Source organism: Delphinapterus leucas, chromosome 1 (genome assembly GCF_059928025.1).
Source record: "Delphinapterus leucas isolate spDelLeu-1000000601 "Yukka" chromosome 1, BTC_Dleu_Yukka2, whole genome shotgun sequence".
In the NCBI taxonomy this organism is placed as follows: domain Eukaryota; kingdom Metazoa; phylum Chordata; class Mammalia; order Artiodactyla; family Monodontidae; genus Delphinapterus; species Delphinapterus leucas.
Genome location: NC_143129.1, coordinates 156,800,396 through 156,828,004, shown reverse-complemented (window position 1 = coordinate 156,828,004; position 27,609 = coordinate 156,800,396). Strand labels below are relative to the sequence as shown.

The window sequence follows — 27,609 nt, the reverse complement described above, 5'->3', positions numbered from 1 at the left end:
TCTACATCTTGATTTGGTTACATATATATTACATGAGTGTATATATGTAAAAACTGTTTGAGTTGTAACCTTACGATGTGTGTTCAGAATTATATGTATGTTATGCCGCAATTTTAAAAAAGACATGAAAAATACAAAGCCTATGAGAAGAGAGACACAAACAAAAAGAGATTATACGGTGTGGTAGATGCCATGATAGAAAGAGGCTGCTCTGAGTACAGGCTGCGGGTGGGGAGGAAGGGGAGGCTTTAGAGAAGGTACATTGGGCTCTGAAGGACGCTCGGGATTTCACCAACCAGAAAAGGGGACCAGTGTGAGCAAAGGCAGGATGAGGCTGGGGGAAACCCTGAGTGTGTGAGAAGGTAGGTCAGTGTGGTTAGAGGGTCGGGGGTGTAGAGCTTAGTGGTGGGACATGAAGCTGAAGATATGAATCAAGTCAGTCTTCAGATCTGTTTATTTAAATGAGCTCCCTATAAACACTGGCTGAGTGAATGAACAAGCCTTCCCACAGTCACGACACATCTGATGTCTGGAGTCACAGGCACGGCATGCTTGCATGGCAACACGTACTGATGAGATACAGCCCCGGTGTGGCTGTGCAGCCCGTTTCTCCTAAAATTGTTAATTTCCCTTTGAATTTTGGTTCAGTGTCTTCCAGGCCCCAGAATTAGAAACCATTCCTCACTCAGTTACAGTACTGGCTCTCTATGAAGGCTGAGGGTTTTTGGTTTTTTTTTTTGTATTTACCCTCTCTCCCAACTTCCTTCCACACCATCTCATCATTATATATTTTTGGTTGCTCTGGTAGTTGCCTTTAACATCTTCCAATAATATATTTAAATTGCTATTTCCTGGTCTGTCAACTTTAGACAGGATCCATTCATTTCTATGAACAACGAAGAAATTCATGCACTCTCCCACCTTTCCACCTCCTTTCTTCTGTCCACCTTTAAATTCCTGTTAGTTATACATTTATTACAGTATTCTTATATTGTCAAGTTTCATAACGTTTACATTTTCTTCCATATTATAATTAAGTCTGGTCTATAGGTTAATTCTAAAAATTGAAGCTAATAAACAATATGATTGTAAAGAGATCATTTCCTGGGGACCCACTTCATATGAATAGACCCAAGAGAAAGAAATGTATTTCCACATGACTAAGACTTTGTCGCAAGAAGAAAAGTCTTCCACAAGTTAAGAACCAAGCAATGCTCCTACACAGTATTTATGGCTTCCTTCACTTCTTGAATTCTCTGTCATCATCTTTTTGGATTCCTTTTTGTATTGATAGAAACAACTCCAGGGTTTTTCTTTTTCTTCCAGAAATATGAATGACTGACTGAATGATAAACTTCCTTTTTTCTGTCCACACAACTTGCGGGATCTTAGTTCCCCAACCAGGAACTGAACCCGGGCCCCAGCAGTGAAAGCGCCAAGTCCTAACCACAGGACCACCAGGGAATTTCTGAACTTTCTAAATTCTTACACATAAAAAGTCTTTATTTTGCTTTCAAAGTTTGAGGAGATAGAATTCTTAGTTCAAAATCATTGTCCTCCAGAATTTTGAAAGCACTGGTCCACTGTCCTTGGGCATCTTGTGTTACTGATGAGAGATTCCAATGTTAAGTTTTGATTCTCTCTGGAAGCTTTTCATTTTTTATCCTTGATGTTCTGAAGTTTCAGTAAGATTGAATGTCTAAATGTTCCTTTTCACTGATTCCTGTCCTGAATTCAGTGTGGTTTTTCAATTTAAAAATCTGTGCATGTTTCTTCAACCCAGGGAAATTTTCTTTTGGTACATCTTTGACTATTTCCATGCCTCCCTCCCCCTCTGCCACTGTCTGTCATGACTGCTTCCAGATCTCCTATTTGATGGATACTGAACCTCCTGGATCTATCCACCAACTTTTTCTCCTTGACGTTTTGCTCTACATTCTGGGATATTTTCTTAGTTTGAACATCTAGATTACCAGTTTGGTATTCCTCTATATTCACTGTGTTATTCAGTTCACCCACTGCATTTTTTTAGGAGTCATATTTTAAATTTTCAATAATTATTTCCTTTTCTCGGATTGCTCCATCTTCATAGATACTGATTCCTTTCTATTAAATGAGATAATCTCTCAATTATTGCCAAGGATACTAATGGTAATTTATTTTAGGGTTCACTTATGTTTGAACTCCCTTCCTTTGGAGTGAGCTCTTCTTTTTTTCCATTTTGGGCCTTTTTTTTCTGCTATTGGTTTTCTTCTAATGTTTGGTGACCCCGGTTGTCCATACATATTTATAAATGAAGAACTATGTTGTGAAGAGAGTATACATGTTAGGATACAGGTTCTAGCCCCTGTAACAAGGATCCAACTATAAGAGTGGCTTAGATAAGAGAGAAGTTTACTTGTGTCTTGTGTAACAGTCTGAGTGTAAGTGGCTGTGGGCTAATATGGTGGCTTCACAGTGTGGCTTTCTTTGATCTATCTCTTCTGTGACCCACAGCATTTGCTTTCCATCTCCTTTGTCCACACCCTATTCAGAGGGAAAGAGACAGGAGAGGGCAAGCCTGGGAGTTGTACTTGTGATTTGGGTTCACAGCTGCCACAGAGCCACACCTAGCTGCAAGGAAGCCTAGGAAATGTAGTCTTTAGCTTGGTGGCCATGTACCCTGATAAAATTTTCATTACTGCAGAAGAAGCGAAAAAGGATACTGGTGAAACAATGAACTGGCTAGAGCTTCCTATGAGGTTTTGGTCTATTTTTCTGACAGGTTTGCCCTTGAATGTGATGATGGAATCATGAACCCATCCTATTTAGGGTTCTTTATAAAAGAGTAAAGCATTATGATGGCAAGTCTCCTTGTAAGGACTATGGAGGGGAAGCTGGCCAGTGGACTCCTGCAATTGCCAAAAGAAGGGCTTTACTCCACACTGGGCACAGTGATATCCTTCACTCCAAGGCAGAGCTGCCATATTTCCCTGCTTGTCCCTGACCACAACACTGAGCTGGCTAGAGAGGTCTGGAACTCCCTCAGCTGGGCCTGTCTCTTAGATCCTGGCCCCATTACTTTCCTTAGAGAGCATTTCTTGGGATTCGGCCTGTCGTTGGCTGCCTGCCTCTGCATGTAGAAAGTGAGAGGGGTTGCACTGGAATTCCTCTTCTGAAAAGCTCTGCAACCCTGGCAGCCCATTCTTGTTCTTTGTTTTGTTGGCTCTCGGCTTGACCTATACTTGGCTTCTCTGGGATAAAAATCACTCTGGCTTCTAGAGTCTTGGCTGTAGTGTCTTCTGCTCTGATTTCTCCATCTACCCCATCTCATGGGCTTCCTATCTTCCTAAGACTTATCAACATTTTTGGTTCATGGAAGACATTCTATCTTGTTTTCCAATATTATGATGTCATCCTTTCAAATGTGGCTTTCTCTGCCATCTAATAATTCTCAAGGTACATGTGGAGGTAGACACTTGTGTTCCAGCTGTTAGGAAATCTTTGGGCTGTGACTCATTGGCAGAGAGGCCAATGGCCCTTCTAGGAGTCTGACACACGGGGGGAAGATGGGCCCTTCCAGCTGAGGGTCCCACAGTGTCCAGTCTTGCAGAGAGCACATTCAATGCTCCCAACTCCAGCCTCCCCACTGAGGTTCCATGAAGTGCAGGAACAGCTGGTCCTGTTCACCTGGGCAGCCTGGTGGCCCACCAGGTAGTGTCAATGACCTGACTGTCTCAGAGGCCTGCAAGCCATTGCATGGGCACCTGGCACGCTCTTTTGCTTTCTCTCAGATTCTGGGGAGAGCCTTTGGAGGTAGCTAATTAGCCAACCCTTGTACCCTGCCACCCACTGTCACCCAGGAGCTGAGAGCCATGGAGCTGTCTACAGTAAGTGTGCTGGAAGAAGGGGCTCCAAGGCTGTTTCTAGTCCCATAGTTACTCCCCTTCCCAAGACCCTCTAGGCTCCCCACATAGTTTCGGCTCCAGGGTGTGGCTTTAAAGGTCTTTTCAGTGGGCTCCTGCCTGCGTCTCCAGCCTCTTCTCTCCCTTTTCCCTCCAATATGTGTGTTCTAGCCACAGGGAGCTGAAGAGTTCTCAGAACACATGCCATTCCCATTGCCCCAAATGCCCTGTCCTTCCTACACATGTGGCAAATGTCTCAATGTCCTCCAAACCCACCTGTGATGGCACCTTGGCTGGGCCATGGTACCCAGATGTATGGTCAAACATTGTTCTAGATGCAGTTATGTTTTAGATGAGATTAACATTTAAAGCTGTAGACTCTGAGTCAAGCAGATTACCCTCCATAATGTGGGTGAGCCTCATCCAATCAGTTGAAGGCCTAACAGAACAAAGACAGAAGGAACTCTGCCAGCAGACAGCCTTAGGACTCCAACTGCAACTCCCCTGAGTCTGCAGCCTCCCAGCCACCCTGCAGGTTTGGGACTTACCAAGCCTCCACAATTGTGTGAGCTGATTTCTTAAAATAAATCTCTTTCTATATATATTTAAGTCCTGTTGGTTCTGTTTCTCTGGACAGGCCTGACTAATACATCACCCCAAACATCAAATCCTCCAGCAAGCTTTCTGCAACCCTCTTGCATTCAGTCAAACACTTCTGTACATCTCACACCATGTTGTAATTTATTTCTTTATGGGCTTTTCTCCCCCTAAGAGACAGACTTCTTCTAGGCCAAGGTCCTCACTCATTCACCATTATATCCCTAGCACAGTAGCAGGCATACAAATAAATGGTGCTTAATAATTAATGTTTGCCAAAGGGTGGGTAAATTAGTGAGAACAAGAGAGGGTCAAAGCAAGTGGGCTAGGGGAGTCTTACTGTATAAAGGGATCAGGTCAGGCTCTTGAAAGAGACCCTGTAAGACAGGCCAGAGAGGGACAAGATAACTAGTTCCTGAAAACCAGGCTCACAGCCCCACTCCTAAATATAGGTCACTGAGTGTGTGTGTGGGGGGGCGCCTCTGTGAGTCTAACCTAGGGGAGGTTAACCCCTATGCCAGTGTACAACCAGCCCAGCTTCTCGGGCCCCAGGGAGCTGGGTTTAATTTAATACTCACTGAATTCTAACCTCAATTTCTTGTTAGGAAGTCTCACTTTGGGTCCTGATCTGGGTCTTCCTTTTTTGATGACAACTGAACTCTGCAAGCACTTGGGGGGCACTGTTGTGTCCTTGAGGGGAGCGACTCTGAGCCTTCTCTAACCCCCACCCCCTAAATCTCTCATGCTCTGTCCTCACCAAGCAAGGAGACATAGTCAGGCATAATTTTCTAAGACTGCATTACGGGGGGGCGGGGGAAAGGTTTTTGCAATCCACACATCCTTTTCTCCATCCAAACCAGATGATTTTGAAAATTCCACCTGGCAGAAGGTCATGGGCTGGGGGTGTAGGGCAGGAGGTGAACTCTTTGGGAATCAGGGCTCTGTGTTTCCCAAAGCTCTAAGCACAGGTCACTGGCTGCCCAGGGAATCAGGCACGAACGAATGAGTGAATGAATAGAACAGACAGGTGCTAAATTGAATGGATTATAACATGCCCCAAGTTCCTCCCTATAAAACAAGCGCAGGCCAAGAGCATTTAACTCAGGAAAAAGAAAAAGAGCCAGAAGCAAAGATAAGCTGGAGACTGATAAAGGGACCGGTGGTTTAAGAAGGATGAATCGGATTTTGTGACAGAGACAAACTGGCCATCAGCTGGGATAACGTCAAGGGCTGCTGATGTTACTGAGCGCTGACTACGTGCCGGGCACTCTGCTAAGCATTTGAAACACACGGCCCCACGAGGTCGGTAATGTCTCTAAGCCCATTTGACAGATGAGGCAAGTAAGGCACACGAGGTCACATGACTTGCCCAGGGGCACACTTTCAATAAAGGCTGGACTGGGAGTCCAGGCAAGCAGGTGGCTCCCGAGCATGCTCTGCTTGCAGCCACCTCCCCATATAACCTCCACGCATGGCACCGGCACATTTAATCGAGGAAATAGGAAAACATGGAGTTTTGCTTAAGGCGTGAATTTTGCTCAGGCCTGGAGATCTAGAGACTTGACTTTGCCCCGCCTCACTGGGCTCCCTGAGCAAGTCATCCCCCATCTGTGCTGCCTGTTCCCATATTTGAAAAAGAGGGTATTGACCATCGTTGGGCTCTAAGGACTTTACCGCCCCGGACGCTTCTGCTCCCTGGCCTGGGTCTTCCCAGCTGCCCTGAGGCCCACTCCCCCAGAAGGCCTGAGTCTGGCCCTCAAACAATCCTTCTGATGAGGCCTGAGTGGATACAGATCACCCCGCGCCCAGGACATTCCAGGCTTCTTGTACAGTACCTGACCCTCTTGCTGGCTGTGATGCTCCACCCTGGGCCCCACGCCCTCCACCTCTCCAGCTTCCCAACCCCCTACTCCCACACCCTCTCACCTGTGCCCCACTCCTCCCACCCTTTTTGCCTCCTGGCCAGGGTTCAAACCCCCCCCTCGGCCCTGCTGCCTGGTCCCCCTCCTTCCCTTCTGTTTTGTCTGGCCAAACCCTACTTGTCAATGCTGCCAGCCCCTCCCTGGGGTCTCCTCCAGTGTCCCAGACAGAACCAATTTCCCCCTTCCTCTGGGTTGTGCTTACACCTCTATTTCAAATAATAACAATAATATGAATAATGCTACCTTGTATGGGTGCCATGATTACAGCTCAGTAAAGGCTTTCATAGTCATCCTCTCATCTAATTTTACCAGGTTCTTCCCTGCAGAGACGACCTACTGTTTGTGCTCCCTCTCCCCGCTTAGATTGGAATCACAAGGTCTGAGCATCACTTCACAATTGAAAAGTTCCTCAAGACCGCCCTCTGGTTAGGGCCTTATCATCTCATCTTGCAGACGAGGAGACAGAGGTTCAGTGAGGCTGAAGGACTCCCCAGACACAGGGCTGGAACGTAACCAGGCGGGATCCACAGCCCAGGCCTCTCATTCTCAGACCAATGATCTTCGAGGGTACCTTGCTCCCTGAATCTGCACCCAGGATCTGACTCTGTGCTCCTGGCCCATCCTTAGCCCTGACAAACATGGTATCCTGAACTCAGGAACCAGGAGCGGTATGTTGATGTGAAAAATTAATTCATCAGGGCCTAGAATCACCTTCCTAAGTGCCCCCTCCAGAGCCCTATGAGGCCGCCCCACCACCACCTTTCACCTTTTTAAAAAAAAATTTTTATTGGAGTATAGCTGCTTTACATGTACATATATCCCTTCTTTTTTGGATTTCCCTCCCGTTTAGGTCACCACAGAGCATTCACCACGGAGCACTGAGTAGAGTTCCCTGAGCTGTACAGTGGGTTCTCATTAGTTACCTATTTTATACATAGTATCAGTAGTGTATACATGTCCATCCCAATCACCCAATTCATCCCACCCACCCCTTTCCCCCTTGGTATCCATACATTTGTTCTCTATGTCTGTGTCTCTAGTTTTGCTTTGTAAACAAGATCGTCCATACCAATTTTTTCAGATTCTTCATATATGCATTAATATACGATATTTGTTTTTCTCTTTCTGACTACTTGAATCTGTATGATAGTCTCTAGATTCATCCACGTCTGTACAAATGACCCAATTTTGTTCCTTTTTATGGCTGAGTAATATTCCAGATGTGTATCCAGAAGATGTACCACATCTTCTTTATCCATTCATCTGTCGATGGGCACTTAGGTTGCTTCCATGACCTGGCTATTGTAAATAGAGCTGCAATGAACACTGGGGTACATGTGTCTTTTTGAATTATGGTTTTGTCCGGGAAAAGATGCTCAACATCACTAGTTATTTGAGAAATGCAAATCAAAGCTACAATGAGATATCACCTCACACCTGTCAGAATGGCCAACATCACAAAATCTACAAACAATAAATGCTGGTGAAGGTGTGGAGAAGAGGGAAACCTCTTGCACTGTTGGTGGGAATTAAATTGATACAGCCACTATGGAGAACAGTATGGAGGTTCCTTAAAAAACTAAAAATAGAACTACCATACGACCCAGCAATCCCACTACTGGGCATATACCCAGAGAGAACCATAATTCAAAAAGACACATGGGCAGGGGTTGGAAGATGGGCAGGGCAGGGGTTGGAAGATGGGCAGGGGTGGGACCTTGAGAGCCTGAAATCCTGGTCTCTTTTTCCTTCACCCAGAAACTCAGGAGACCCAATGGTGTTTCTTGTTTGTCATGCAGAAAGGGGGTGGCCTCTGTTAGTTGTTGTCCCCACGAATCTGGCAGGATTAATACGGTGCCCCCTTCCAGGGCACGGACCGGGAGGCCCTGGGGCACCTAGAAGGGGGAACTACAGGGATGCCGCGGGGCGGGAGTGGTGGGGGGCAGCCAGGACCACTGGCTGCTGAGTCACCGCCCTGGGTGGCAGGCAAGGCAGAGCCCTGCTCACTGGCCTGCAGGGACTCCCCACTCCCTTCCCAAGAACTCCAAGTCCTTCTAACATGCCACAAACCTCTCCAAATGGGTTTCCTAATGGGTTTTGGCCCAAGTGAGCGATTTCTCTTTCCCAAACAGGATCACACCCATCTCCCTGTCCAGGTCACTCATAGCTCCCCTCTCCTGTGGCAAAGACCGCTGCCAATGTTTGAATGCTTACTATTACATGCTGGGCTCAAGACAGTTTCTATCGTACCCCTCACTGTACTGACGGTTTCACATATCGTATCTCCAGCTACAGATTTTATAGAGCAGAGCTGTTTGTTTGGGTTTTTTTACAATTTTTTTTTGAGGTGGACCATTTTTAAAGTCTTTATTGAACTTGTTACAATATTGCTTCTGTTTTGTGTTTTGGCCTTCTGGCCACAAGGCATGCGGGACCCCAGCTCCCCAACCAGGGATCGAATCTGTACCCCCTGCATTGGAAGGCAAAGTCTTAACCACTGGACCACCAGGGAAGTCCCCAGAACTGTGTTTTTAACTCCCTTGATGTTCTGTGTGCCTGCCCCATGGTAGGCACTCATGGGTGTCTGTGAGTGAAAGAATGAATGAATGAATGAAGTTTTAATTGTGGAAAACCTTAGCTAATGGACAGTTTACAGAAGTCACCTTGATTCCTTTCTGGAAAAGGGGGTGTATTCATTTTCAAGACTAGTGACTATATTAATCTATTAATAGATAGAATTTTCTAAACTTTGAGTGTCTGTCTCATGAACATAACGTTTTGGAACCTGCTCTATTAGACGGTATCTAGTATAATTCACGTACCATCAATTTCACCCTTTTACATGTATGATTAAGTGGTTTTCAGTATAGTCACAAGACTGTGCAACCATCATTATGTAATTCCAGAACATTTTCATCATTCCCAAAAGAAACCCCACACCCCTTAGCGGTCAATCCACATTCCCGTCCCCACCAGCCCCTGGCTACTGTTTTTTTTTTTTTTTTGCGACCCACAGCATGTGGGATCTTCCAAGACCGGGGCACGAACCTGTGTCCCCTGCACCGGCAGGCGGACTCTCAACCACTGTGCCACCAGGGAAGCCCTGGCTACTGTTAATTTACCTACTTTCTGTCTCTATGAATTTGCCTATTCTGGACATTTCATATAAATGGAACCATACAATACACGGTCTTTTGTGTCTGGCTTCTTTCACTTAGCATAATGTTTTTACTCATTTGCTTTAAAAGCATTAGTATTTCATGGTGCTTCTGAGAGCACCCTGGCCCCCAGAGGTTCTGAGGCCATAATGCCAGGGAGATCATACAGTTTGGAGTGGGCGCTATGAGCCCTCAGGACAGCACAGGGTCTGGCAGCAGATGTACGGGACTGGGCAGTATGGGAGTCAGACAGAAGATGTTGTCACAGTCTGGGCAGTCTGGGGCCAGCAGCAGAACCAGCTGGTAGGAACCAATCACACAGGGGGACTGAGAGCAGGAATGCCCAAGGGAACAGCTGCCTGCAAACCCGATTCTCTGGTAGGGAGAAAGCCATGCCCAGCCCTGAGTCTGGAGAGAGAGTCCCATTTCTGAGGTGGCCTCAAAGTTCAACTCCTGGAGGAGTGGGTCCCCAGCGCTTGGCTGGTTCAGATCTAGGGGTGCAGAACCGACAGTGGCCACCGTCTCTGTCTAACCCAGACATTTGCCGGGAAGCAGCACCTCCTGTCAGGAAATCCCAACAGGCTAAGTAGAGCCAAGAATGCTTTGGTCTTAGGCAGTTTGTACAGGAATTGATTAATTAATTAATTAATTACCCTTTTTTTTTTTTTTTTTTTTTTTTTTTTCAATTTTAACTTGCTTTATTCCACAGAGGACCTGAGGTGGTTTACACAAACAAAATCAGAGCTTGAGTTAAAAATGATGCATCAACCCAGGGGAAATGGAAGATATAAGGTCTACAGCAGAAGGGGTAAAAGACCATGGATAAGTGGCTTAGGAGCCCCACGTGGTGGTTGTTTGGGCCCTAGGTTCAGGGTAGGGCTTCCTGGCAGTAAAAGAAGGAAGGACAGCACAGTTAGTCGTACCTTCTCAGTGTCCTGATGACAAGCACAGCAGTTTCTCAGAGAAAGCGCAGCTCTTCTTGGCACTAAGATCTGAAGGGAATTTCTCTCCTGCTGTTTCAAAGAGGGAGCCATTCATGAAGTCATTCCTCCAATACTTCTTGGGCTGTGACGTGCCAGTTCCAGGCTGGCTCTGCCGGCCTCTAAAGATGCCAGGTGGGCCCCACCCTTTACATCATTAGCTCTTGTTTGGGAAATGCTGTGCCATTTGGTGACCACCATGCCACGTTTCGCCAGAAACACATACCATCTGTACGGTTATTTATATAAAACTTTAATTTACATTGACTTGAATTTGACTTGTTAAAATATAGCCTCATCTTAGCAGTAGGGATCATGGGTGTAACTGCCAACTCTAGGTTTTTATTTAACGTTTTAATAGTAAGAAATTACTCTTAAAAAATGGATTTCACCCATGTTCCCCTAAAACCACCTCATGTTCTACTAGTGGTTTGTGTCCTGCACAAAAGCCTTCCCCCACCATTTCATTTCGGATGCGCGAGGGTGCGCCCCCCCTTTCATGAACAGCCAAGTTCCCCCTCACCCCCTCCACCTGCCAGAGTGATGGAGCGGGTCCCTGGGCAGATGTGGTTTAGGCTCCCCCATGCCCCCCATAATCATGGAGCTGGAAGGCCCTTGAATGTCATCTAGTTCAAAGCTCATGTGTGACAGACCGACACTCAGGAGACTTGCCCCCAGTCACAAGGCTGGTGACAGGGCAGGTGTCAGGATTTCTTCCAGGCTCGCCTTTGTCATTGCCCCAGATGGACAGGTGACCATTTATGTAACCAAAGACTGGCGCTCACCGAAGGCCTCTAATAGAGGGACCGGGGTCTCACCCAACTCCACAAGTCCCATGAAGGTGGGAACCGTGTCTGTTTTGTTCCCCAGGGTGAATCAGCACCCAGCACTCTGCCTGGCACATAGTAGGCGTTCAGAGAACAACCCTGAGATGTTCACAGCAAGTTCTGGAGGATGGTCACCTCTGGGGGGCGCGGGGAGGGACCTGCGATTATGGAAGGCTACACAGCAGCTTCTGCTGTGTTTGCTGAAGTCTTTTTTAAGCGGGTTAGTGGGTTTACCACTGTTTGTTCTATTATTGTGTATTTTGCTGTCGTTGTTTGGTTGAAATATTTTTAAAAGTTTAAATGTATTTGTTAAATACATGAATAAATCTAGTACTAGCCCTTTAAACAAGTGTGCTTTCTCTCTGCTAATATAACGCTCTGTGCCCATCTCAAGGGGCTCTAACTGGAGCGGAGGAAATTGTTCTGATTTCCATGTCAGGTACACCCCAGCTGGGGGTCTTCTCAGCCTGCCACCTCTCCCTCTACTCCCGAAGCCTGTGGCACTTGGGGGGTGAATCTGAGCGTGTCTGAGGCCGACCGAGGCAGAGTCCATCTCAAGCCTAGGCCATGGCATCCTTGGTGTGGCTCACACAAGCCAAGTGGGGTCTGGGCCCCACTTGGAGAGTCCCAGCTGGATCCACATGGGCCCCACTGATGAGCACCACACTGGGGCAATGAGCATTTTTGTAACACCAAGCCACCAACAAGTCCTTGCTCCCCCTCTGTGAAAATGACAAGTCTTTCCTGGCATATATACTGTGAACAGCAGACTATTTGGTGGGGTCAAACGCCAGGCAAGGATGCACACTGAGATTGCCAAGATGGGCCCACAAAGTCTCAGAGTCTCAGGGTTGGAAGGGACCTTCAAGAGCACTGGTGCCCGCTCCTCTCCACGACGTGAGCCTCCTCTGAGGGGCTGCTCTCAGGAGGCCACTCAAGACCTGGGGCGGTAGCAATTGCTCTTCTTTTTTTTCAAGGGGGGGGTGGGGGGAGCATTTTTTTGTTTTTGTAAAAACGGAATCACCCTGTGTACACTTCTCCATACCTTGCTTTTCTCACGGACAATCTTTCTAGGTCAAAGGCCAACATTTTTTGAGCAGTTCCTATACACCAGGCACCTGCATCAAGCCTATAGGGCAGGCACTATTATAATTCCTCCTTCACCAAAGAGAAGACTGATGGTCAGAGAGTCATGTAACACAGTTCGCGGGATCCGGATCTGAACCCTGGCAGTCTGCCTCCAGCCTCTGTGTTCCTAACCACTGCACTCCACTGCCTTTCTAAACAGAGACAGGGCTGTCTCTCTCTCTCTCTCTCTTTTTTTTTTCGGCCACGCCGCACACCTTGGCTTACGGGATCTTAGTTCCCCAACCAGGGATTGAACCCAGGCCCTCAGCAGTGAAACAGTGAAAGCGCAGAGTCCTAACTACTGGACTGCCAGGGAATCCCCTCATTCTTTTTAAATAGCTGAATGATGGGCCACGGGTTGAATATAATACCTTCGAGCCCTCCCTACTGTTGAGTTTCATACTTTTTTCTAATTTTTTTGCCACTGGAATTTTGCAATAAACATCCTTTGTACACATATCTTTACGGACTGGTGCTATTGTTCCATAGGCCGGATTCCCAGAAGTGGGACCATGGGTCAAAGGGTATGTGTGTTTTGGGCTGGAGTATTATGGGGCCTATTGTTCCAGGCGTCTTCCTAAGGATGAGCCATGCGATTTTCACTCACTGGTTTTGATTCTGTCCCGAGGACCCCACAGAACACCTCTGACCCCTCTTCTCCAGGATGACCCCTAGGATGGTTGACGACAGTCCTCTCTACTCCAGTTTCCCCAAATGTTCCTCTGTCCACATGGTTTGGTGTCCCCTACAGCTGGTCCAGATGCGTCTTAAAGTGCAGCATCCTCTGGGGTGACCTCCTCCCCGTTGAAGGACACACGCACAGAGGCGCAGCATCTTTGCTGGTGCCAACGGTGCAGTAGGAGAGATCCAAGTCGGTAGCGTTCAGAGTTCTTATCTTCAGCTCCCCCCAATCACACACATGCCTTCCTCAGAAAAAGGCCCTTTGTGAAATATTAAAGGACAGACTAATTCTACCCCCACCCAATGAGAAAATGGACTCATTCTTCACTTAGAGAAAATGCCAATAATTTTGGAGCCGGACAGACCTTCATGCATCTTCCAGCTCAATGCCTTATTTTACAAAAGAGTCCTGGAGGGCAATGACCAACCCAGGTTCACACGTGGGGTGTGCAAAAGCATTTCTCTGAGCCGGGAGCAGGGTCGCTGGGGGGCACTTTTCTCTAGCTTCTCCGCCTGCTGGTTCGTAGGAACCGTCTTACTAGAAAGGCTTAGTGTAAACATTTTGCTAAGCAGCCGAGAGAGGAAACTTACCCAGGCTGAGCTGCCCCGCGCTGGGTGCTGGCCATGGACACAATGCTCAATGAGGGCCATTATCTAGGAAGGGAGGGCTGTTTGTTCCGCTGCAGGACGGTGCCAGAGCCCAGAGCCACCAGGCTTGCCACTCTGGCTGCCACACAGAAGAGTCTCCTTGCACTCAGCAGGCTTTGCGGTTATGCAATGCCGGGCCAGGAGGTTAACTCTCCCCGGACAGCAGCCAAGCCTTGTTCCTTCCTGCCTGAGTGTATCCATCTGAAAAGGCTCAAAATTGAGGGCCTCAGTATTTGCAAAAAATGCTCGGGCCCTGAACCTGCTGGTTCATTCCAAAGGGCGTAGTGTGCCCATCCGTGTAGCCCCCGGCATCCTCCTCCCGAGGTCCTCGGCCCCAGCCATGGAGTCTGCTCACTGCTCCTCAGCATCGCTCTTGGGCCTCTTGACCCTGCCCCCTAGTCTGTGCTCCTGCCGTTCCCTCTGCCTGCAATGCTCCTCTCCCTTTTCTTTCTCTGTCAGTTGTGTCTAGTCTAAGCCCCCTTTTTAAAGCGCGAGTTCCACCCCACATCCTTAAAGCCAGCCACCAGGGACCTAAGCTGAAGTGGTGAGTTTTCAAGCCAGAAGAGATCTGGGAAGTTATCGATCCAACTGCCCCATTTTCCAGATGAGGAAACTGAGGCTTAGAGAGATTGACTAGCCTGAGAGCAGAGTGAGCAAATGTGAGGACCAGCAGGGCTCTCATCCCTAATCTCTTTCTCTTACACTACACATCCCATCTGCTGGTGGATCATGTCGGCTCTGCCTTCAGACTATACCCAGAATCCAACCACTTTCCACGGCTGCCACCCTGGTCTGCGACATTATCGCTTCCTGATGCTGGCACCAGCCTCCCATGCTGCCCTGGCTTCCTGCAGTGTGGTCTCCACACACAGCTGGCTGGGCTTTCCAGAACATTCGGCAGATCAGGCCACTCCAGGGCTTGGACCTCCAGCGGCTTCTCAATTATCTGCACACACTCACCCTCTGCCCCCATCTTCCTCCTCCGCCCCCACCCCTGCCCCTCCAGCCACACTGGTCTCCTTGCTGTTCCCGCCTGGCAGGATCCCGCCTCTGCCCGAACACTCTTCCCCAGGTGCCCCAGGGCTCACTCTCTCAACCCTCAGGTCTTTGCTCAAATGCCACTTCTCTGGTGGGCCCACCCTAACCGCCTGATTCCTTTCCTTTCCTGATGTCATCTTGTCATCTACTACATACTTTATATAAGTAAAGGATAATACCTTTATATTTATTTTATAGATATGTTCATATCTTTAATATCTCACAAAACAATACGTGATAAGGTGACAATATATTCAGAGGCAGGAATGTGTGTGTTTTGTCACTTAAAACGGTGCGCGGTACCATCTGTTCAGGCAGGGCTGATTTTAAAGGTGATCTACCCCTTTGAGGATGGATGATGGTGACGGAGGTCCTGGTGTCACTGTGACATAGTGCGTGTGCGCGCACGCACGCGTGTGTGTGTGTGTGTGTGTGTGTGTGTGTGTTAGGGGTGGAGGGAGGGGACAAGTTTGGTGGCACAAGCAGGATCAATGAAAGGAGAGACTCTGAAAGCTCCAGGGAGGCCAGACAGAGCTGGCCCAGATGCTATATTTTTAGGGCCTTATGGGGGAAACACCCTGACACCTGGACCTCAGTGCCTCCCCGACCCAGCCCAGGCAGAGTTGATCCAGAATGGCTCATTCACAGAGGCAGCCACACAGAAGCGGCCCAGATGGGGCTGTGAGGACCCAGGCATCTCTGGCTCCTTCTTACTTTTAGGCAACTTGAATTTGCAAGTTCAGGAATCTCTCTATGTTTTTTAAAAATCTCTCCAGTGGGTGACTTATAGGCCCCACTGTGTTTAGGGGCCTCAGCTGAGTTCCTCTGCACAGAGCTTTCTTCCCAGTAATAAGTATCTGTTGGATGAATAAAGAGAGAGGTAGAAGGGAAGGGGGAAAGTGAGGCACAGGAGAGGAAGGCGAAGGCTCCAAGCAACAGAGTGATCCCCGGGAAGCATGCCAACCAGAACCGGGCAGAGACAACACAGCAGGGCTTGTCCTGACAGGTGGGACAGGCGGGTCCAGGATTCGCCCACTCTCCCACACCTGCAGTTCTGCCGGCAGGGAGCACAAATCCCAAGCAAACAGAAACTCGTGATTTTGGTTTTATTTGGATTGACATTTTTATTTACCTATGGCACAATTTCTTTGAGGTTGGCTGGTTTTATTCTAAAGAGGGGCCCAAGCTGAGTTACCCAGGTGACTGGCTGTTGAAATCTCTCTTTTCTCCGTCTGCCCCGGCCCATCCCGACTCCTCTCCTGGCCCTCCGAGCACTTCTCTGACTCTTTCACCCGAACCTTTTTTTTCCTGGATGCCTGTGCTCGTTCCTCAGGTTTTGGTCCTTAATCCCCTACTTGTCTCTCTCTATATTTCTCACCTTGTCTTACTAGCAGCTTCCACAGATGCACACATCACCTGCCTTGTCCCCGGAACTCCCCAACCCTGCCCTTCCAGCTGCCAACCTCTTGGCTGGGCCATCCTGCTGGGCTCTCAAATTCAATATGCTTAGCACCAAGCTCATCTTTTCTTCTCCTGTGCTTCTGGCATCACTGTTCTTCTAGACCTTCAGGCTTGCAACATCAGAACTATCTCAAAACTACCTCCACTCCCCTCTGCCCCCACACTGTCCATCCATCCACACCGCCCCCCCCGACCCATTCCCTCATTTGTCCAGCACTTGCTAACCAAGTACCAGTGTGCACCAGGCTGCTCTGGGCACTGGGACAGTCACCATGCCTGTCCCTCCTCCCTCTGTGGATCCTCCAGGACCACCCCAGGCCCTGTTCCAGAACTAGTCAGGCCCATAACTGCAAGTAATTTGCAGTGTGACCTTGGGCAAGTCACTTGCCATGTCTGAGCTCGGGTGTCCTCATCTGCTTTGGGAGAAGATCAAGCATCCCTACCTCAACTCTCCCCACCCCGGCTGTGATGCCCGCAGGTGACGTCAATCTGCAGAATATTCATGATCATCACCCCCAACAATGTTGCAGCTTCTTATAGACCGTGGCCTTAAGCCCCTGCAGCTCCCAGCCTCCAGTCTGAGACAGAGCCCCAGAAACTGCATTTTAAAGAAACACCCCAGGCGATTCTGTTGGAGCGGAGGGAGCTGTGGATCACACTTAGAGAAACTCTGGCTCGCAGGATAAAGTCCAAACTCCCTCACCACCCACCCAACCCCTGATCAGACCCTCACCCTACTGGTCTGTCCATTCATCACCCTGAACCCAGAACTGAGTCTGCTCTTCTCTTGCCATTTCCCCAGCACAGAAAGCCTTCCTGACCTCCCTCTCTCTGATAGTCTTTTTTCCATCCTGTAAGGTCCAACTCAAATGCCTTCTCCTTCCTCCAGCTTGTCATCAGTATCCCGACAAAACCACGCACTCTCGTTTCCTGCCTAGGTTGCTGGCTGGCTTTTCACCAGCTCACATCCTAGCTTCCTAACCAGCCCGTAAGCTCCCTGAGGGCAACCGTCTTCTCGCAGATCTTTGTGTTTGATCACAAACACTTACTGAGCATCTACAAAGGCCAAAACATGCGCTGTAGTGTCATAGGAGGATGGCAGAATTCCTGCCTGGGGGTGCTCTCTAACAGTAAAGACAGAGTAGAAGTAAAGACAGGGGACCACAGAATCCCAGAGCAAAGTTTCCTAATGCCATGGGGGAGGGGCACACAGGAGGCAGAGGAGGGAAGTCCAGAAAGAATGCACAGAGGATTAAAGTGTGAGGAGTTCCCCGGGAGCCAGGGAGGAGGAGAAGAGGGATGGGGAGGATGGGAACGGCTGGACTAAGAATGCTGAGCTAAGGAGTTGGACTCGACTCTAGGTCAGAGGTTGGCAAGTCCGGCCCGCTGCCTGTTTTTGTCCATGAAGTTTTACTGGAACACAGGCACGCCAGTTCTTCTACACACTGTCCGTGGCCGCTTTCACGTAGCAACAATGGAGGTGAGTAGCTGCAAGAGACCGTATGGCTGGCAAAGCTTAAAAGATTTACACCTGGCCATTTCGAAAGAAAGTTTCATGAATCCTGGCCACAGGCTTTGACAGCTCTGGGTGGATTTTAAGGAAGAGACAGTACGGTCAGATTGGTGCTTTATCTATTATTTTGGGCCAACATAGGGATGGGCTGGAGCAGACAAGCCGGCAGGAAGGGAAGGTGGCTGGGAGGCTGCTATAACTAACTGTCCAGGTGGGGGATGGACATCACAATTGCTGTTGTCGATTAAGAGATTTATTAAGAGTTGCTGTGTGACCGCCTCGGGCTAAGCCCTTCACACATACTCCCTGATTTAATCTGCACAGCCACCGCAGGCAGGTAGTGCTGTTATCCCCATTTTACAGATGAGGCACAGAGAGGTGAAGCGGCTTGCCCAAGGTCACACAGCTGGTAAGCGGCAGAGGCGGGACGCAAAGTGCCAAGCTCAAGGTGTCCGGGGTCGAGCCTGTTTGCTTGTTGACGGATCCCTTCAAGCTTCTCTGAGAATTCACAGAACACAAGTCCTCTGCAGGAGAAAATCTACCCTGAGTCGAACCAGGCAGGAAGTGGGAGGCAGGCATGTGGCTATTTTGGAAAAGCGACACGAAAAACCACGAAACTTCCTACCTGTCCTGTTTTGCTCCCATCTGTCCTCGGAAACAAGGCTGCCCCTCTCTTAGATGAAAAGGTGTTTCTCCCCACACAGTGGCTCTGCCGCTGGTGGTGGGGGAAGCACTAAGCTTAGCACACGTCTGCTATTTCTAAAGGGCTATAGAAACAAACAGGGCTATGTAAATAAGAAAAAAATGAGGTCACCCTTTTAAAATCTAACACTGTTCTTTTTCTATGGGGTGAGCAGCAAAACCTCAGAAAGAACTTGTGCTTTTTTATCCCCGAGAGGCCTTCTCCAGCCCACAGCCTCCCGAAGCCACCAGCCTGCCCCTCCCTTCCTTGCACCCTCCGAGGGGAAGGCAGGGGGCCTGGGAGCCGGGACTCCTGGGTTTTACTCCTGGATGTGTGGGCTTTGCCTCGAATGCCCAAAGCCACTGCCCAACACCAGTCACCACCTCCTTGGGGCCTTAACATCTGTCCCCATCCAGGTCACTCACAAGCACTGCACACGCTCACGTGTCCTCCTCCTGCATAAACCAGCTTGGCATGCTGACCCAGAGGACCCCTCGGCCATCCCTCTTCCTCTCCCCTGCCCAGATCTGCTGAGTGGCCTCAGAGGTCCTTGGCATGATGATTAGAAGCGATTTGTAAGAGCCTTCCACACTCTCCCCCCACCATGTCTTTGAGCATATTTTAACCTTCTGGACCTCTTCTTCCAAGCCCATGGCTGGAGTTACTAGAGCAGCTCCGGAGAGCTGTGTTTAAGTCACCAACAGCTGTTAGGAGACACCTCCAGCTTTGGCAGGAGCTCCTGGGGCTTCTCTGTGTTTCCCAAGTACTTTTCCCACTACTGGCCACCCCCCCCCCGCTCCCTGCCCCGTGACCCTCTCCACCATGGACAGCATCCCCTCACTTCTCTCCTCCACCGTCTTTCACTACCTACTCCTCTGCCTCCCAACCCCGACTCTCAGCATCCTTAGCTCCTCCGTTATCCTTCAGCACAGAAACAAGAACCACTAATATTTGTCGAAGAGGCGGTTTGCAAACTGTGCTCTGCAGAGGTGTTTCAGAGGTTCTTCAAATGTCGTGAGAATTTTATTATAAAAATATAGTTTGACTCCTATTAAAACTGTTACGGAAAACGGACCTGAACTTCCAAACATGTTCTACGGCACACTGTAACACGGAGTCGAGCCAACGGGGGCGGCCGGCTGAACGTGGTTTGTACAGACCTTGGACTAAGGCCTGGGTGGATCCTGAACTTCAGTATTGAGATGCGTCTTCAACTAGAAAGACTGGAGCTTCTAACTGGGTATCTTTATGTTGTCGTTTTAAAAATTCAGGACTATACACACTTCTGTAAAACCACATGAACAAGTACATGAAAAGCTTTCAGTGATATGAGAACGGATTACATGGATTATCATGAAGATGTCATAAATGACTGTGTGCTTCCTGAGTGCTGTAATAAGAAGGAATCCAAGAAAATGATTGACACTGTTAGTGATGCAAACCAGAATTCCCTTCTCCTCCTCCCTAAATGTCTACATAACATTGAACTGAAGACCATCCTGGGCCGCAAGTTCAGCTATGAGAAATCTGTTACCAATTCCCATTGTCTTATTTAGAATTTTCTTAATATCATGCAACCAAGCCAGACAAAACAAAAATGACAAAGCAATCCTGGATGTTACAGCTGATATTCCGATACAATGATCATCTAGAAGAGAAATCAGCAAACTTCTTCTACACAGGGCCAAATAGTAAATATTTCTGGCTTTGTGGGACAGACAGTCTCTGTCACAACTACTGAACTCTGCCATTAGAGTGGGAAAGCGGCCACAAATAACGTTTAAACGAATAGCATAGCGGCGTTCCAATAAAATTTCATTTACAAAAATCAGGCGGCACCCTGGGTTAGGCCCACGGGCTGTAGTTTGCTGACACTTGATCTAGACCCTGAGCTTTCAATGTTTTTATGCATCAAAGCTGAGTCATTGCTCTGTTAATGGATTCTCATAATAAATAGGTGTTAACATTTTAAACTTAGAAAATAAATGTGTGTTAATAAACTACCACTTTAACTTCGCATTCCATGCAGGATTTGACGTTTTAAAATGGTTTCTAAAACTATAAACGTTTGAAAACTACTAGCAGAAAGCTTTGCTACTAAGAAAATGCTTTCACAGCCATCTTCAAATTAGATTCATCTTCCGATCGCTTATTCAAAAATTACCTTTACTCTGGAGAGAGCCCCAGTCCAGGCCTGTACTAAAGGCGAGGGGCCATGACTCCACAACTCCTTGCTCTGAAATAATTCCAACATACCCGTTCCCAAGCTTCAAATGGTATTAATGGGCTCCCCCGGCACGGGGGATTCTGCAAGGCCGCGGAAGACTGGCACGCGGCCAGCTCCTACCTGGCACCCCTGCCTGCCTGGGCCCGAGCCCTCCACTTCATTCAGATGCCATATATTCCAGCCTCCCCACTGGTGGCTGGGGAAGCTGTGCCAACAGTGGGCCCTGAGTGCCTGGACACTCCAGAAGCACTGAGTCAGCACCCCATTAATCACGTATGCTTGGATTCCCCAGAGGGAGCACGGGAAGGGGTGGGGACCAGAGTTCTCGCTGGAACTGACAGCTCATTTCCCTCTGGGCCGGTCCCATTCCCTACAGATGCTTCCATGCAGCTGCCAGGGCCCCCGTGGACAAAAAGGAGAGTTTGAGAGGGAAGTAGGGAAGGGCAAGCGCCAGGCCTGGGGAGGATTCCCCCATCTGTATTCCCCATGACAGTGTCCCCATTTCTCTGCTTGCAACCCTCAGAAGTTTCTACTTCCAGCATAGTTCAAGTGTCAACTGCACACCTAGCTGAATAAATTCAGACCCTGCCCTGAGACCGCTAGGGGAGGAGACCACGTACAGCTAACTGTACACAGGAGACAAATGCTAAATGCATTTGTGCACAAGGAGACAAATGCTAAATCGAGGTACAATGAGGTATCCCAGGATGCCGAGGAAGGGGGACCCATTCGTTTGTATTATGGTGCTACTGATTTCTATTAAAAGGTAGATACTTTTGGGGGAGAAGTCCTCCTTGAAGCTGTTACTGCCTTTCTTTTGGAAGCCTCTTAGTGGAGAAGAAAGTACTGGGTCTTTTGTAGCCAGAGGTTCTGCTCTTTACTAGCTGTGTGACTGTCTTTAAATTACTGGACCTCTCTGTTTTCAGTCTCCTGTACAAAAGAGGCAACAGAACCAGCCTCACTGTGGTTTCTGCAGGACTCAGTCTTGTCTGCAAAGCACCAGGCCCCATGTGCAGCATCGGCCCTTAACTTCACCCTGACTCTCTCTTAGGAACTCATGTACCGGGACCAGATGGCACAGTATGGCAGACGTGTCACAGGGCTGCAGTGAGGAGGGTGGAGTGGTGGTCGACCTGCCTGCATGAGTCAGAGGGCTGCTTATGTTGGGGAGCCCTTGCTAGGTGTCTGGCAACATCCCAGGGCCTCACCTGTATCTCACCAGCAGCCCTGTAAGGCAAGAGCCATGACTCTCCCATTTTCCAAGGAAGAAAGACGAGGCAGAGAGTCTAAGCAATCTGCCTCCCAAAGCAGTAAAGGCTGGAACTGGAATTTGAACTTGGGAAGATCCACAGCCTCCACTATTAGGTACCACATCAAACATGCCCTCAAACTGAGGCTCAAATGCCCAGTCATTCTTCATCAGAGTCCAGGGGATGATTCCTCCACCTCCTCTGGAGAACCCTGATCATGGCCTGGGTCTAGGGGGGGTCCACGTGGTACGGCAGAGCTGTGGGCAGAGGCCCAGGCCCAGCCACCGGGCCGTTCAGACAGCTACAGAGATGCTGTCTCTGAGGGCTGCCTGAGTCCCCGTCCTCCCCTCTGTAAGTGAGGACGCTTCTGCTTGGAGGAAGGGAATGAGCGCTGCTCACAGCACACCAGGCTGGGAAGCACCCGCTGGGACTCGCAGCTGAGCCCACAGACCCAAACACAGGACAAGCATCTCCAGAGGCCCCAGAAGGAGGCCCCAGAGCACCCAAACCTTGGCTGCATCAGAATAAAAACACAGATGCCTGTGTCCCCACCTCCTGAAAGTCTGATTCAGACAACATGCCTGGGTGGGCCAAGAAGTCTATTTTGTTTTAATAGAGGCACTCTACCCCTCCCTCTCCTTCTCCCTGGGTGATTCTGATGCACTCCACAGCCAGACGAAACATCCAAAGACATATTCCTGACCCAAAGAGCTTCTAACACCACACACCTAACCTGAATCACAGCCTGAACTTCTAACCTGAAACCACAACTCATACCTGAAGAGCTAAAAACAAATGAAATGGGCATAAATATAGCCATGCTGGGGCCCTCTCCCAGGGCCATTCAGGCAGTCTCTCTGGAGATGCGGCCCTGCTACTGGAATTTTTAAAAACTCCAGGTGATTCTAATATGCACCCTGGGCTGAGAACCCAACATCCTTTCATTTCTTCATAGCCGGGAGGGCCCTGAAAGATGTTGCTCTGTCTTCAATACCTACTGTGATGTTCTAACTAGGGAGGGGGTGGCAGGGCCTCTTTAGGCAAGAGCCATCCTGGGAGGCAGAGGTGGGGCACAGAGAAGTGGGTGGAGCTGGCCAGCAGGACGGCATGGTGGGGGTGGCATGTAGGGGGGCCGTGGTTCCTTAAGTGGTGTTGTTGCCAAGGACAGAATGGAAACTGAGGGACTGGGGAGACAGGACTGCATTTTGGGGGAGAAAGTGTGGGGCAGTGAAAGAGTGCTGGCCCTCAAGGTTTCTACTCCTGACCAAGGAAGTCCCGAGGACGTCCAACTTTCACAGAGGCTCAAGCAAGGCAATCATCATCACCGTCATCATCCATTTGAAAGAGGAAGGACTCGAGCAAGCTCGGGCAAGAAAGACCACATGGGGCTGCCCTGGTGGCGCAGTGGTTGGGAGTCCGCCTGCCGATGCAGGGGACGCGGGTTCGTGCCCCGGTCCGGGAAGATCCCACATGCTGCGGAGCGGCTGGGCCCGTGAGCCATGGCCGCCGGGCCTGCGCGTCCGGAGCCTGTGCTCCGCAACGGGAAGAGGCCACAACGGTGAGAGGCCCGCGTACCGCAAAAAAAACCCAAAAAACAAAACCAGAAAACAACAACAAAAAAAGAAAGACCACATGGAGCCCCCAGCAAGCATATTCATTGACCGCCCGTTTCCTACCTGTGCTGAAGGCACCACTTTCGATGACCGAAACTAAAACGCTGTTCTCTTTGAAAACCAGCGTTCATGTCCACTCCTGCAGCAGCTGCCTTCTCTCACGCTCTGCTCTTCCCTCTGGAAGGGAGAGCTCTCCTGGCCAGTGTCGCTTGAGGCTCCTCCATGAACTAGTTTGAGGCTGCCGGGTTCGTACCCCGAATCCTGCAGGGGACGGTCGAAAAACATGGTCAAAGAGTTTGTCTGGTCAACTTCTTTAGACATAGAACAGTGTCTGCCTGGTCCCAGGAGCCCAGGCCCCAACTCCTCCCAGGCTGCTTGTCTTGGTTCCAGGCCAGAGCCTCATGATCCCTGGGGAGACGGTGTGGCGTGGTGGCCCTGGCGCCTACCATATTCTACCTTGTACCTGGCACCTAACTTCTATAAGTCGCTATTTTTTCACCAGTAAGTAGGCAGAATTCTAAGACGGCCCTTAGGTTTCCTGTCCCCCCTGGTGTATGCATCGCGCATGATCCTTAGGCCTGTGAATATAATGGATTTTACTCTCACAATTAGGTTCTGTTATAGGGCGCACTTGACCTTAAAATAGGGAGATTATTCCCTGGCTTGACCTAATTGAGAAAGTCCTTTAAAAGCAGATTTCTCTCTGGTTGGTCACAGAAGAGAAAGTCATAGGGCTTAGAATCAAGGGGAGGATTTGACATATGCACTTGCTGACTTGCAGGTGGAGGGGGCCGTGTGGAAAGGACCTGAGGGCACCCTCTTGGAGCTGCGGGCAACCCCCTGCAACCCCCTAGGCCCTGGATTCCAGCAATCGAATGAGCCTGGAAAAGCGGCATTTCCCCCGAGCCTCCAGATGAGAACTCAGCCTACGGATACCTTGATTTCAGCCCTGAGCAGAGAACCCAGCCACTCTGTGCCCGACTTCAGACCTATAGGACTGTGAGCTAACAAAGGAGGGTTGTTTGAGGCCGCGGTGTTGGGAGTAATTTGTTACACGGCAAGAGAAAAACCAAGACAACCTGCAAAAGTGACCCCTATTGGGACCTGGGTGAGAATTAAACGCAATAATAGACATAAGTGTGCATTGTATTCTCCAAACTGTGAAACAAAACAGAGCATTCAGGGCCAAGGGAGGCAACAACATTTACTGCACCAGTTTTTAATAATCAACTTATCAGGCTGTGGTAAGAATCAAACAAGAAAATACAGAGGAACATGTTTCATGATCTAGAAAGCCTGAGCTGTTCTAGTCGAATCTAGCATGGCGTGTCACATCCACGCTGCTGCCTTGAGCTGTACTCTGGTATGTCTGCTGGAGGTGGTGTGGAGTGGTGGCTGAGAACAGGGCACCTAAGGCCGGGATACCTGGGTTCCAGCCTGGGCCTTCTCCTCATTACCTCTGCTTTGGAAAGTTGCTGAGCCTTGCTGTGCCTGATGAGGGGGGCTAAGAAAGGCAAGTACCTCCCAGGGTTTTAACGATTCAGTACATGTAAAGGGCCCAGACCCATGCCTGGCACGTGGTTCAGCCCATGTCATACTATGGATACCATTCCAGTGCATCTAGTGATCTAGGTCTGGGGTAACCTGCACGCAGGCCTGGGGCACTGTCACCTTCCTTCTCTTGGGCACCATGCTTTATATTGACACAGTCTTGTAAAAGTTAACGTATTGGCAACTACATCCTACTGCTGATTCCTACAAATGCACAGCTAACCAAAGCCCCTCTGCTGTCCCCTCCCTGCTATACCTGCTGCTCTCAAATCCAGCCAGCGCTGTCCCACACCCCAGGGCAGCATCGCACCACCACACAGCGGAATGGTTGAACTTGCTCTGTGGCTCCTGTCTATGATTTCCCAATTCTGTTGTCCAAGGCACCCAAACTTTTCACCACTCCATGTTTTTCCATCATCTCCAGATCTGACCTCATGCCCTCCAACAGATCTCAAATTATTAATAAAAACAGCTGGCTCTATCCCTCCGAGTATAGAAACACCAATGTCTCAGAACATGTTATTCTATAAACACAGTCCACAATTTCCCACCTCTGAGCCTTTGCTCACATGCTACTCCCCTCCCCCCCATAACCATGTCTACCTGGCCAAATCCTGCCCATCCTTCCTCAGAAGGCTCACCCAGCTCCCGCCAAACTGGACTTAAGTCCTGCTTCCCCAGAATGCCCAGAGCACATCTGCTGGCCTCTTAGGGTAAGTAACAGCACCCCCTGTGCACAGAGACTCCAGGAGTCTTAAAGCCTCGGTAGACAGCCTACACCTGGGGCAGGTTGGTCTGACTCATCCCCCCACCCCTAGAGCCAGGCATGGTGTGTCACACACAGCACAGAACAATTCTCTTTAGAACCTAATTCGGCCGTTCATTCTTTTAACAGATGTGCATTCAGTGCCTACTTGGGGCCAGGCTGGGTAGTAGGTCCTGGAGATAGAAGACAGCAAAAATTTATTCCCTCCCTTCAAGGGGATCACAGTTGGGGTAGGGATGGGTGAGGGGCAAGAAATCAAAGGAATGCATTATAGCGTTGCTGGATTTAAGCTGCTACATGGTAAAGGCATAAAGAAAAGAGCAGTCACTTCTGATGGTGTCTGAATGCGTGAGAAAGAGAGAGGGCATCTCAATCAAAGGAAGCAGTGTAAATAGACAGGAGATCCCAAACTGATCGAAGGTTCGAGAAATTGCACGCGGTCCATATGGCTGGAGGTAACGGGCAGTGATAGCTCATGAGGGAAGAGCTGGGCAGGGAAAGAACTTGGTATAGGGCTTCCCTGGTTGCACAGTGGTGAAGAGTCCGCCTGCCAACGCAGGGGACACGGGTTCGAGCCCTGGTCAGGAAGCTCTCACATGCCGCAGAGCAACTAAGCTCACGCGCCACGACTACTGAGCCTGAGCTCTAGAGCCCGCGAGCCACAACTACTGAGCCTGCGTGCCACAACTACCGAAGCCCGTGCGCCTAGAGCCCGTGCTCTGCAACAAGAGAAGCCACCGCAATGAGAAGCCCACGCACTGCAACGAAGAGTAGCCCCTGCTCGCCGCAACTAGAGAAAGCCCGTGCGCAGCAATGAAGATCCAACACAGCCAAAAATAAATAAATAAAAATAAATAAATCTATTTTAAAAAGTATAAAAAAAAGAATTTGGTATATGAGATAGTCTGGACTTGATCTTCTTGTAGGGGAGTGAGGTCACCAAACCGTTTTAATCAGTGAGGTAATGTGGTCAGGCCCAGGGGTGTGGCCAGAGGAGAAGATGGGATGAGGTGGGAGGAGTGAGCTACGGCTCTCCTCTCTTTCATTCAGCGTAACCTAAATGCCACTCCGGCCTCTGGTGGCAGGTGGGAGAGCCCGGCGGACACACCTGCATTGGGGTCACCAGGAATGTTACATACACTTGAGGTTCTATATGGCAAACTGGGCCCATCTGTCTACCTCTTCTCCCCCAGACACCACTGGAATGAAAAGAGAAATGTACAAGTAAGAACAGATCCATAGTAGCACCAGCTGGCCAGCAAGTCTGAGGAAAAGCAGACAAGTGGGAGGGACAGAGAGTCTAATCAGAGCTCAGCCAGCCTCACCCAACATGGGCAAGCGAAAGGCCCACCTGCCAAACACCCAGGAAACTCACACAGAGGCAGCAGAGCTGGGGCAGAGCAGGAGGGATGGAATTCCTGATATCCAAGGATAATGAGTGAATCCTTCAGGTGCCAGAGAGACCAAAGTGGGGGTGGGGGGTGGGGGACAGAAACCACCTGCCCACACACCTTACAGTCTTCATGAGGATTACTTAGTGCTTCCACGAGACTCTAGCCCTGGCAAATGGCTTGACTGTTCATTACTGAAACGTGCTGAGGGCTCCATAAGCTCTTTGAATCCCTTGCCTTGCCTCAAAATTCCTCCTCACTGTTTCTACCCGTCTGCGACTGCTGTATTGTA

The 27,609-nt window shown here is 49.3% G+C and overlaps 1 protein-coding gene across 2 annotated transcripts in view; it reads right to left on the bottom strand.

Moving 5' to 3' along the window:
• Window positions 1–27,609, bottom strand: part of HIVEP3 (HIVEP zinc finger 3) — a 131,508-nt gene that overhangs the window by 77,595 nt on the left and 26,304 nt on the right. For both annotated transcript variants that reach the window (XM_022575425.3, XM_089895080.1), the window contains exon 1: window positions 23,673–27,609. This exon is cut by the window's right edge and continues 26,304 nt beyond it. The gene's annotated coding sequence lies outside the window, so the exon portion shown is untranslated. The remainder of the gene's footprint in view (window positions 1–23,672) is intronic.